The sequence below is a fragment of the Alosa sapidissima genome, chromosome 6, assembly GCF_018492685.1.
Source record: "Alosa sapidissima isolate fAloSap1 chromosome 6, fAloSap1.pri, whole genome shotgun sequence".
NCBI lineage: Eukaryota > Metazoa > Chordata > Actinopteri > Clupeiformes > Clupeidae > Alosa > Alosa sapidissima.
This window is the reverse complement of record NC_055962.1, coordinates 1,224,817-1,238,143: the sequence shown is the minus strand read 5'-3', so window position 1 is coordinate 1,238,143 and position 13,327 is coordinate 1,224,817. Positions and strand designations below refer to the sequence as shown.

At 39.7% G+C, this 13,327-nt stretch overlaps 1 protein-coding gene across 6 annotated transcripts in view; it reads left to right on the top strand.

Annotated features, from left to right (window-relative positions):
• The window catches only part of enah (ENAH actin regulator), a 225,461-nt gene that overhangs the window by 76,009 nt on the left and 136,125 nt on the right, over nucleotides 1-13,327 (top strand). The gene's annotated exons all lie outside the window — the stretch shown is intronic.

Sequence of the window (13,327 nt, the reverse complement as noted above, 5' to 3'; positions counted from 1 at the left end):
GTGTTATTTTTTATTAGTACATTGTGTTATCAGTTATCTAAACCTGACAATATGACAATATATGTTTTTTTATGTTGAATTCCCTCATTCATTAATTCTGTTATGGTCCTTCCCTCATTGATTCATTTTGTTATGGTCCTTTCCTCCATTATAAATATATAAAGGAACGCCACCTATTACATCCCGTCCCCTATTTCCGCTCTCTTACGTGTACTGTATGTGTCACTTAATATTAATTTCTATACAAACCAAGACGGCGGATTCCTAAAGAAATGCAAGCACCCACACCATAAGTGTATCTAAATTAGCTATGTACCAAAAATTACATTTTACCGTGACTCGAAGAGCTGTAAACAGTGTTGCAAGGCTGCGTGTAGATAGCCGCTTTTAGCTCCAGTGGAATTTTGATTTGCAATGAGAATTCTCGGTCTAACTGTTCTTGTGCTGTGTGAAAGGGCGGAAATATGCACCCACCAGCCCAGCACTAAACTCTGAGTGTGGTAAACAAAATTGGATATTTCAGGCAGTAAAAGCCCTGGTAAGAACCAAACCAGATTTTTTTCAAATATACACACCTATGGCTACTGAAAGGGGCGGTAGTTGGTGCTTTTACGATACCCCCTTTAGATTAGATTAGGTTGGAGTTAATCTGAGTACCCAGAAGCTCGCATCATGCTGAACGAACTTCTGGGCCAAAACCTTCACAACCGGAAAACAGCTTGTTACATCGAGATGCATAGTATCTCTATTGCAGCAGATCTAACTACGTTATGCTACTCCATTAATTGGGAACGCATTTGAGCGTCACAAGAGGGTGAGAGCGCGGCAGGTTCCAGCTGGCTTGTCATTGTTGATAATTGATATCTCCTTTTTATAAGAAACTTTTAAAAGGAAATGGCGATTGTAACAGTAGTTCCTGTCAGTTCCCACTACTGACCATTTATAAACTGTGAGAAGGCACAGCCATAAACACAGCACTAGCCATAGTCTATATTTGAGTGGAGCTGGCAAAGAGTCTTAAAGAGTCTTAAAGTGCAGTGCACCGCACCATTTATAAATGAATTAAACAGCTAATGAACAGAATGAACAACAAATGAACAGTATTTCTTAAGAAGTTAATTTTCTACAACAAAATTACTTTGTCATTTAAATGATACAAAACGTTATATAAACAGAATATATATACCCAATGTGGCCCTTGAGTCAAAAAGTTTGGACACCCCTGCTCTAGGCTTTGTAATTTGCGTTTGGTTTGCAGTAGTCGTCTAATATTTAGTCACATTGGACTGGGCTGATTGAGTTTTCCTCTACCATTACCAACAAGGTCCTGCTGATCGCTGTTAACTCAAAAAATGGGGAATTTACTTATAATTATACTACTGCTTGGTTGCTTTCCCTATTGTGATGCGCTCTTTGCAACATCAATTATTTTTCAGATAATTGCACACCTACAAAGTAGTTTCAATCGCATTACGATTGTATATCAATTTGCCGAACTCCTTGAGAAGTTTAAATGAACGGTCATGTTGCAACAAAGCTACAAATTAGCGATCTGACAGACATCAGAGCATGGCAACATTGTAATATACGACTGGGGTGGCATTTAGCTCAGTTGCACTGCAGTAAGATAAGTAAAACAGCAATTTTACAAAGCTAAGGTTCAACAGAATCCTAGCATATGCCCACTTGACAACGAGAGAGATGGAACTAACGACTGGCCTTCGGCCATAGCAACCATCCATTTAGAACTAGTAGCAGCAGTTTGTCCTGCAAGTTCAGAAATGAGTTGATATGTGACGGAAAGAAATAGTTCTACAAATAAAACAGTTTTTGGGATTAAAAAGTGGAAATTATAGCAGCAAATTAACACAATGCAAGAGGCAACAGTGGTATAAGTTGGAAAAATAATGCATATTCGAAGTGTAACGGCCACTCTGTTGCACCACGTGGCTGCATTACCACCTCTAACATGCATTACTTTTTTGATAATCAAACACCGTGTCGTCCATTATCCCTGATATCAATAACTATAGCAGTATGCAAATTATGCTACCCATACATCAGAAGACTGAAAATATTTGGAAAAGACATTTGAAAGACTACAGTCTCACACCCTCTCACATCTAAAGACAAGCCAGAGACTAATCTCAGACTATGCTTTTGGAAAGACTGGTAATCTTAGAGGGTAACTATTTACAAGACTGCAACTAGGTTCCTTTCAATTGTTTCCCATTGTGCACCAGATATCAACAGGAACCTGACTAGCCTTGTATAAATGACCCAGTATCCAATATGCTTCATATGCATGCAGGTGAAGGTTAAGATGTATAAGTATTTTTGGGCAGGTCATTGGGCTATATAGGTGGTCTGTCAGGTGGAATACTAATAATTTATTAGAAACTAAATCACAAATAATGTTGTACAGCTGTACCCATTTTTTCCTTTCCTGTTTGGTGCTGAATAGAGCTCATATATTGGTTTTTATATTGTTCACGTCACTACTTGCATGCATGAGCCAAGACTAAAAGACTTTATTAATGATTATTGTGATTAATACAAACACTTTTGATATTGATATTGTCACATCAGGAATAGAAAGATCTGCCTCGGACTGATTTTAAAATGTTTGGATTACCACCTTGAATCCTTGGCCTCCCACTGTGAAATGGCTTGAAAATTGTATGGTGTAAATTAAGCCAACATTGCACATTAATGTACCAATGATGGTTACTGTTTTTTTTAATTTTTTATTACTTTCACACTATTACCTTATAAACTGAACAATCCAAACCATTTTCAAAGCATAAACATACTTGGAAGTATGTTCTCATTTAGGCAAAGCACTGCTACTTGGGATTTGCAGAAGTAACACCGGAGCTTTTCAGGTGCTGCATGCAAATCACTCCGCCCAAGTAGCAAAGTAGCAGTGCTTTGCCTGAATGTGAACATGGTTCCATCACTACTATCCATAATCATGTAATGTTATTCTTATTCAGCACCATGTTCATTTAATTGATTTTCTATATCACTCATGCAGACCTTGAACAACTATTACTACAAAACACAAGTTATTGCAAACACTAAACAGAACAACTGTTTCTTAGGAACTGAAGTTCACATAGGTTTTGCTCTCTCAACTGTTTACACTTACTTTTGAATTGGTTGCCGGATGTTGCCACTGAACTGTGTCCGCTCATTACCATTAAGTTGACAAAGCTTCAACTTTCTGTTTGACACTCAAAACGCTCAAAAACAGCTCTAATCGCATCACATCTTTTTTTTTAGTTGTTTAATAGTTGTGATGGCTTAGGCAAAATGGCAGCTAAAATAGCATGCTGTAATGCTGTAACAAAATAAAAGATAGAATAACAGTAATGTTATCAATCACTCGGTTGCTTGCTGTTGTCTCTGAATAAGCTAACAAACCGAGAAAAAGCTGAAAAAAGCAGATACAAACCATGGGAATTTGGGCTGTGTCCCAACCACAACAGCAGGGTGCTTTCAATCAAGATTGCAGGCATGGGAAAGCAGGGACACTTTACTGGATTTATGGCAGGTATATGGGGTTGTCTCACAACAGTTGGACTGACACAAACGGCAATCCACTACTTCTGACAGGTGTAGATCTGGCCCACAGTTAGATACCGTATGTGAGCTACAGATGGACCTAAATGTGATTGCTATCTGGGTGCAGATTAGATTTTTTGTTTTTGATAAATTGTTAAAAATAGATCATGTAAAACATCACACATTTCTGGTCGGATGTGGAAATATAATGATGCCTGTTTTCCAGTCATTTTCCTTTTTCCAATTTTTGTTTCAAAGTCGGAAATCTGATGAAAGAAAAGTATTAGGTTACATCTGCAAATGGGGCGCAATGCTCCCTCCAAAATGACTTTAAAGCCACTCACACCACCCTGCAGCCACACACACACCCAAACACTCCTCCCTTACCCTGGGCGACAAGGTAATATTACAGATTTAATACAAATTAAATAGGGGCAGCCGTGGCCTACTGGTTAGCACTTCGGATCTGTAACCGGAGGGTTGCCGGTTCGAACCCCGACCAGTAGGCACGCTGAAGTACCCTTGAGCAAGGCACCTAACCCCTCACTGCTCCCCGAGTGCCGCTGTTGTTGCAGGCAGCTCACTGCTCCGGGTTAGTGTGTGCTTCACCTCACTGTGTGTTCACTGTGTGCTGTTTGTGTTTCACTAATTCACGGATTGGGATAAATGCAGAGACCAAATAATTTCCCTCACAGGATCAAAAGAGTATGTATACTCATATCTTATCATATTTTATATATGATATATATATATATATATATATATATATATATATGGACTTTTTGACCTTTCTGTTTCTAATGCATGTCTTGTCCTGTTTGAGTGGCTGTGTGCATCTAGAAATAGCCAGTCTGCACATAGTATAAACATAATTGCAATAACATGATCTGGCTAATGCACTTTATGTAGACCTATTCTATTTTCTTTAATGTGAAGGCCTACTAGTGAAAAACAGGCTGTGTCACTATAGTGCTTCCCAAAGTTGAAAATGTACCATGTGTCTCTTTGCATATGAAAAATCATGCCAAGAGTACAGAACCATGTTGGCAAGCTAAAATAACTTATTTGTCTGTCTGATCCTGAATAGGTTATCCAAACTGAAACTAACTACACCGGGGTCTCATAGGCAAAGACAAAACTGTTTTACACGTAGTAATTTATTTTCACTATTGACTGACAGGGGGTTACAATCCAAAACATAGCCTGAAAAAGCAACAAAAAACTCCCCGATGTGCAGCAGAGGCTTTTATCCCGCTTATCACCCGGTTGCCACTATAGGCAATAATCTTTCCTTTATAGCATGCAAAGAAAACAAGCGGTTCCGTTTAAAAAGAAGCCGACTTGTTCAGTTTGTTGTACAACTTTCTTTGGCCCGAACAGTGATAGCGGTGGACAGTGCTTCCAGGCTCAACTGTCATCCTTCTATGGTTGTTATAGTTACCATTCATAAGCATTCACATGGAACAGTGATTCAACTTTTTTACCAGATCTACTTCATACAGTGGGCAGTGCTTTGACTTGGCCAATTTCACTTGCGGTCCGCGCGTGGGATCACGCGGTATCACACGACTTTAATTTGTATTTTTCCAGTGAGACGCTGCAACAACCCAAACAACCGGTAGATGGCTCAAGTAAGCAGGGCGTCTCGTAAAAAGAAATGGAGCCTGGAAAACCCTATACAGACTTCACTACAGACTTTAGCAGACTGGTTTAGAAATAATTTAATAGCCAGAAATATATGGAGTTACATTTGTTCCACTTTTATGAGTGAGCAATAGCACAATTTGAGCACAGAAAAATATTTTGAGCGAGCACACAAATTATATTTTGAGGAAAAAGGAAACTCGAGCACAAAAAAACTTGTAGTTGAGCAAACAGGAATCTATGTTTGCCTGTTTGCTAATATCAATATGTGCAACATCAGCCCCCTTTCTTTCAGTTTCACTGTACGTGCTCACATAAACTGTTCCTCCACTAGCTCAGGAGATCTCTGTCGCGCTCGCTCAACTTCGTCTGTGTGCTCGCTCAAAACTGTCGACAACGTTACGTTTGTTCCACAATTCATCAACCAATCAGAAAATTCAGGGGCTGAAGTCCAATTCTCATTGGCTGCTGAAGTCCACAACGCCTAGCGTCATTTACTAGTGTCAGTCGTTACCGTGGCTGAAATGCCCCCAAGGGGGAAAATATTAGTTTCAATTGCATGTAATCTAATAAAGGGGCACCGGCTTGAGTACAGAAAACACCTATAAAAATATTAAATCTTTTAGCAAACATCAATAAACGGCACAAACACGTTTGAACTGAGAGTTATCTGTGTGTCAACGAGGTTAAGGGTAACATTAAGTTCCCTCATTTTGCTAATTCCAGTTAAATGACCAGAACTGTCTCGAGTGTACTCATTGTAGAACTGCTTTCAATGGCCGGACTGTGTAGCTCGGTTTAGCAAGCTAAGCCTTTTGCCGTAACACCACATACTCATAAGTTGCATCTTAATTTATTCTCACATGAATGCACATTCCCTACAATGTCTGTGGGAATAGTTTTAACAAGTAATGTGTACCAGTTGGTTATGTTACACTGACGATACAGTTAGCAACCTAATGGTGCTACCTATGTTACACTGACGATTAACCAGTTAGCAACCTAATGATGCTACCATTGTATATAGCTTCCATAGAAATTTGTCGTCAACATTGGGCAATCGAGGGTGAATTAGGTTGTTGGCATACACTGGGCAGTTAAGTAAACACAATTCCTTTAAATTATTGTGTTCAGAAACAAGCAGAACTCCACCTGAATGCTAGTGAGTTCGCCGACTTTTATCGTTTGATGTTAGCATGCTTTCCCCCTCATGGGGGACGATAACCTTTTCCGAACGTCTTAACCGACTGTATGGGTGTGTTCCAAACGGGAGACAGCTGCCTACTGCCTCCCTCCCTACATAGAGAGCTGTCTCACTAGACATGACTTTGGATTAAATGCATCTTTTAAAAATGAGCGTAGCACTCTAGAATCTTTGGTTAACACTACGGTATGACGTTAGCAAAGGCCTGACGTTAAACTAAATTAGCTTACGTAAGCTAGCAGGCTAACGGTATAAATTAGTTTTACGGCCGGCAGATATATCAGACCAGACGCTATTAATGGTTACAACAATGGCATAATCAGATAGTAAATTGTTTATTACAGTGCATGCAAATGCACTGTACTGTTCTTCCTAGGCAACTTCTTCTTCTTATTATTATTCCGCCTACCACTTTTTCCGTACGCTATTTCTCTTGAACAGTTTAACTTAGAAACTTCATTCAAACTTTGTTACGTAGGTCGTCAAACAGATCGGGTTGGTATGACTTTTCAACTTTGAAACTTTTATACTTTTTAAACTATTAAAGAAAAACTTTTTAAAAATCCCCATAGACTTAACATTGCCGATAGTGACATCATAATACGGCCGTTAAGCAATTAGAATCCTATGGCAGGTGTTCAGGCCACCTGCAGCCTCAGGCTTTAAGCATACAATCTGGGTCAATTAAGACTACACATCCTATTCAACTGTTTCCTCTGCCCAAAACTGTTTCAAAATAAAAGTCCTCACTACAATAATCCACTGTTAAACAATGTAACCCATTAAACTACTGAACTTTTTACATTCAACTTTTAAACGGTCTACTTTTAAACTATCATTAAACTATCTATCTATTAAACGAGCTGTCTATCAACAACTTTTAAACTATCTACATTCAACTTTTAAACTATATACATTCACTAGCTGTCTATCAACAACTTTTAACTATGTCAACACTTTTCATCAACTATGACTCCTACCCACTGTAGCTAGTTAGCATGGTTAGCAAAGTTAGCATGTTAGCATTGCTAACATTCTTAACATTTTTAACAAAACTGCTAAAAATGATTAGCTAGGTTAGCTAAGTCACATGGTTAGCATAGTTAGCATGCTAGTTAGCATTTTTAGCAAAACTGCTAAAAATGATTAGCTCGGTTAGCTAAGTAACATGGTTAGCATAGTTAGCATGTTAGCATGCTAGTTAGCCTAGTTAGCATAACTGCTAAAAATGATTAGCTAAGTTAGCTAAGTAACATGGTTAACATAGTTAACATGCTAGCATTGTTAGCATGCTAATTAGCATAGTTAGCATAACTACTAAAATGATAAGTTTGGTTAGCTAAGTCACATGGTTAACATAGTTAGCATGTTAGCATTGCTAGCATAGTTAGCATGTTTAGCAAAACTGCTAGAAAATGTTAGTTAAGTTAGCTAAGTAACATGGTTAGCATGTTAGCATTGCTAGCACTGCTATAAAACATTAGCTAAGTAGCATGGTTAGCAGAATTAAAATTTTTAGCATAACTGCTAGTAAACATTAGAGCCATTCCAACTTTCAGTTATCACCATTAAACTATTTGAATATCAACATTCATTAAACTGCTAGAAAACGTTAGCTAAGTAGCATGGTTAGCAGGTTAGCATTGCTAGCACTGCTATAAAACATTAGCTAAGTAACATGGTTAGCATAGTTAAAAATCTTAGCATAACTGCTAGCAAACATTAGAGCCATTCCAACTTTCAGTTATCGTCAAATATCTACCTATACACAGCCATTAAACTATTTGAATATCAACATTCATTCAACTTCCAGTCTGTCAACAACTTTTAAACTATTTACCTTCAACTTTTAAACGGTCTACTTTTAAACTATCATTAAACTATCTATTAAACTAGCTGTCTATCAACAACTTTTAAACTATCTACTGTCTATCAACAACTTTTAAACTATCTACATTCAGCTTTTAAACAGTTTACTTTTAAACTACCAACTTTTATTAAGCTATGAAACCACCATGTCTATCCTAGCATCACCGTAGTAACCATCTCTGTATTATCTGTTTTAACTATACATGATATTTTACATCACAACTTTAGCATTTTCATGCACTGGTAATTCCTTGGAATTGCATTTCTAGTTTCTAATCTGTAATCTGCAAATCTAAGCAAAATAAGATCACACAAATGACATTTTAAACAGATTCAGCAGCCATTACCGATGTCATCCGCCATGTTTGTTTACCTTTCACAGCTGTTTCAGACGTTGCCTGCAAGGGATTATGGGTAGGAGGCAGCATGAAGTGTGCATCGATGCTGCCTTCAAAAATGACCGTTATTTGGGAATTCTAAGATATCTTAAAAGGCAGCAGAATTTGTTTTTTCGGTTTCGAACCGCACTTGCTGCCTTGCTCCCCCAGTTAGATATCTTAAAAGGCAGCAAATTTACCCGTTTTCGAACACACCCTATGTATCGGGAAAGAAGGAACATTGGAGAACGCCACATGAAAATACATCTTTGGTAAGTATTTATCATATGGGTATTGTTGGATTTACAACACGGTTACAATGTCTACTTAACTTTATGCGTTGAAACTAAGACCAACCTTTCCCGATTTCCACTGACACTAGTAAATGACGCTAGGCGTTGTGGGCTTCAGCAGCCAATGAGAATTGGACTTCAGCCCCTGAATTTTCTGTATGGTTGATGAATTGTGGAACAAACGCAACGTTGTCGACAGTTTTGAGCAAGCACACAGACGAAGTTGAGCAAACGTGACAGAGATCTCCTGAGCTAGCGGAGGAACAGTTTATGTGAGCACGTACAGTGAAACTGAAAGAAGGGGGGCTGATGTTGCACATACATATTGATATTAGCAAACAGGCAAAGACATTTGTGGAGCACAACATAGATTCCTGTTTGCTCAACTATAATTTTTTTTGTGCTCGAGTTTCATTTTTCCTCAAAATATAATTTGTGTGCTCGCTCAAAATATTTTTCTGCGCTCAAATTGTGCTATTGCTCGCTCATAAAAGTGGAACAAATGTAACTCCATAGAAATATGCCTGCCCTGCCCTAATAAAGAAATATTTGGTTAACTGCGAATGAATGCAGCCGTAGAAGAAACACAGGACAAATTAAACATTCTGGTTTTCTCTGAGTGCAACGATGATAGACAGACATCATTTGGACAAAATATAGAGCATATTAACCTCTGTTGCTCAGCCAAATGCCTTCCTGTTACGTCCTGTTATCACGGAGTTACAGGCGATAAACGATTTTTGATGGTCACAAGTTTACTTCATTAGCGGTTTATTTTTTTGATTATAAACGAGTGTTTTTCATTTAAAGGTTTGACTTCGTGCTTATTCAGTAGAGCATTTAGTGCTCTTCCCAATCCCAGACGTTCACATTGCATGTTTGTTTGTAGGGCCTAATGGATGCAACCGCGAGATAGGCTACGCGTTTGACGGCAATGAGTTGTTAACAGACATACCAAGACATATAGCCAAGCAGCAATCTAGGGACTGTTCGTTATTTATTTGAAAGGGCCACCGGAGGAATTTTGAGTGCTTCAGTCAAAAGTTGCATGACCCTCCCTTGCCTGCTAGAAATTGTTCAATGACCCTCCGACAGAATTGTTAAAAAAGACATGACCCTCCCCTGCCAGTTGTCGCTGTCTTCCGCCCGCGCTGCTTTGCGCCACAGCCACACACTGTGATAATAACGTTCTTAAATCAATCTTTCCCGTGAGCTTGCATGCTACCAGTCCTTCCTTTTCAAATGTGTTGCGCCTGTTTGCACAATTTCACAAATAATCATATGTGATTAATAATATGACAAATAATCCCTGTGCACGGGGACCGAAACAATGCATGTCAACTTTTTCCGTGTTTCTCACATATTTTAACTTCCCCCCGCTGTTTTGCGGTTTTAATGTTTTCCCGTAGAATATCCCATATTTTAATACTCTCATAACAGCCCTGCCATCGGACCTGTCTCTGTGTTGCCCTGTTGCTACCCCTTGCCCTTCCAACGAAACAGATGTCTTCAAATCATCGTTTTCCTTGCTTGAAGGCGAACTTAGAGTGATGTTAACCTAAGTTTAACGGCGTGATTGTCGTGAGAGCACGATTCATTGGCGCTTGCATGTTCGGCCTTATGTCTACGTGCGCACCTGAGGCTACTCGGCTACTAGAGAAAGAATTTCCCCTGTTTGTATGTTCACTCCAAGTTGGCCTACCATAACTTACCAACTCTGCACTATAGACCCTAACTGGCTATTTATATTTTTCTGTGAAATAAGCAAATGTATTTGTTCAACTTTATGAAGCAGAATTACGCACTAGGCTACTTGGAACATAACACATTTGACCAAGGACAGATGTATGTTATAGTGACAAAATATTAACTTTCAGTGTTTTACGATGTCTTTGTCATGGGGAAGTTTTTTCCCCCATGCATTTATTCTATGCTACGATCAGTGACTGCCGTGAGAGCAGCGGGTTCTGTGTTTCGTTCATGTCAGTTACTGACGCGAGAGAAGCGGGGTCTGTGTTGTGTTGCGTTGCGTTAATTTATTTTCAATTGGGCATGCCGTGCCGTGTCGTCCACAGCTCAGTTCTGACAAAGCCAAAATTACCTCTTTTTGAAACAATGAGTGCGCGCGTTTGTATGGTTATATTGCTTGACATGGGGGGATCCCAAGCAGCTTTCAGCCATAAGGCTACTTTGAGAACATTTCCTAATTCACCCGACACTAATATTCAAAATGTTGAAAACTATTTCGGCATAGCCTATAAGCAATTTAATTTAATGCAATGTTAGTTGTAAACAAACGGGCTACTTGGTGAGGCATTTGAGGCAGGCCTGTTGAAGAATTTTATATAAAGCCTGCGCTAACAGTAATCCTCCTGCCCCCGATACCACAGCTGTGGATAGTGTGGAATGTTCAAGTAATAACACAATCCAATGTGTGTCTCAATTGTCTCCCGCTGACCACCTCACACATTTCTCTAGATTTTGCAACGACCTTACATGACACAATGCCATAAAATGCCAGTTTTTAGGACACAGAATAATGTTTGTAATGATACCAGTTAGGCCTACGTTCAACAGTAACATAAGTGTAATGAGCTATTCATTGTCGAAGGTACATGGTGAAGTGAAATTCTTACTTTGGAAAACAAGCATTTGCCGATATCATTGGATAGGGAATAGGCCTACTTGTTTATTTTTTACGTAGCCTACAATGGCCAGTTCAGACAAAGCCGAAATTACTCATTTTGACACATTTGTATGGTTATATTGCTTGACTTAAATCCGCTACCACACCCCACAGTGATGGGCCTAGTGGTCTTAGGCGTTCAGTGTGGGGTTCAAGTTCAAGTAGTTTTATTGTCATGTACTTATAAAATTAATTATAAGTAATGAAATTCTTAAGCTCAAGAGCCAGCTCAACTTAAAAGAGTAAAATTGAAAAGCAGTAATTAGGAAGGTGTATTTTGTGTGTGTGTGGGGAGGGGGTATGTTGTGTGTCTGGGTGGGGGGTTCTGAGGTTTGAGGTTGATTAGCTATGTGGAAGAGCATTACAGTTCAGCATCCTGATAGCTTGTGGAAAGAAGCTATCTCTGTATCTGCTCGTAGAAGTCTGCATACTCTTGTACCTTCTACCAGATGGTAGGAGGGTGAAGACACTGTGGCTGGGATGACTGGGATCAGCGAGGATTCGCTTGGTCTTCCTCCTGCAGCGCTGGCTGTAAAGCTCCTGGATAGTTGGTAACTCAGTCCTTGTGATGCGTTGCACTGACCTGACCACCCTTTGCCGAGCTTTGCGATCATGAGCGGTGCTGTTTCCATACCATGCTGTAATGTTGCCGGTCAGGATGCTCTCAATGGTACAGCGGTAGAAGTTGGTCAGTATTTCACCGTCCATACCAAACTTCCTCAGCCGCCGAAGAAAGAAGAGTCGCTGTCTTGCTGACTTTGTGACCATACCTATATGGTGTGACCAGCTCAGATCCTCACTGATGTTAATTCCAAGGAATCTGAAGCAGCTGACTCTCTCTACTGCTGTGCCTCTAATATAGATGGGTGCGTGCTCTTCCTGCTGTCTCCTGTAGTCCACAATCAACTCCTTGGTTTTGCTGATGTTGAGCAGCAAGTTGTTGTCTTGGCACCAGGATGTCAGGGTTGCCACCTCTGCTCTGTAAGCAGACTCATCATCACTCGTGATACAGCCGATTATGGTGGTGTCATCAGCATACTTAATGATGGTGTTTGAGGTGTGAGTTGCCATACAGTCATGAGTATACAACGAGTACAGCAGTGGGCTTAACACACATCCCTGCGGTGCACCAGTGCTGAGTGTTAGAGTGGATGAGATGATGTTACCCAGCCGTACCGCCTGTGTCCTGTCAGTCAGGAAGTCAAGGATCCAACTGCACAGAGAGGGGCTGATGTTCAGGTCTCTCAATTTCATGATCAGCTTGGATGGAACTATGGTGTTAAAAGCGGAGCTGTAGTCAATGAAGAGCATCTGTACATAGGTGTTTTTCTTATCTAGGTGTCAGAGAGCAGTGTTCAAAGCAAATGCTATCGCATCGTCTGTGGACCTGTTTGGCCTATAGGCAAACTGGTGTGGATCTAATGTAGAAGACAGAGAGGATGTAATATGATCTTTAACTAACCACTCAAAACACTTTATAACAACAGAGGTGAGAGCAACAGGTCGGTAATCATTAAGGCAGCTCACTGTTGATTTCTTAGGGACTGGAATGATGGTGGACCTCTTGAAACATGCAGGGATAACAGATAGATAGATAGATAGATAGATATATACTTTATTGATCCCCAGGGGAAATTCAAGGTCTCAGCAGCATACAGACAACACAAACACATTCTTTAACAGCAGA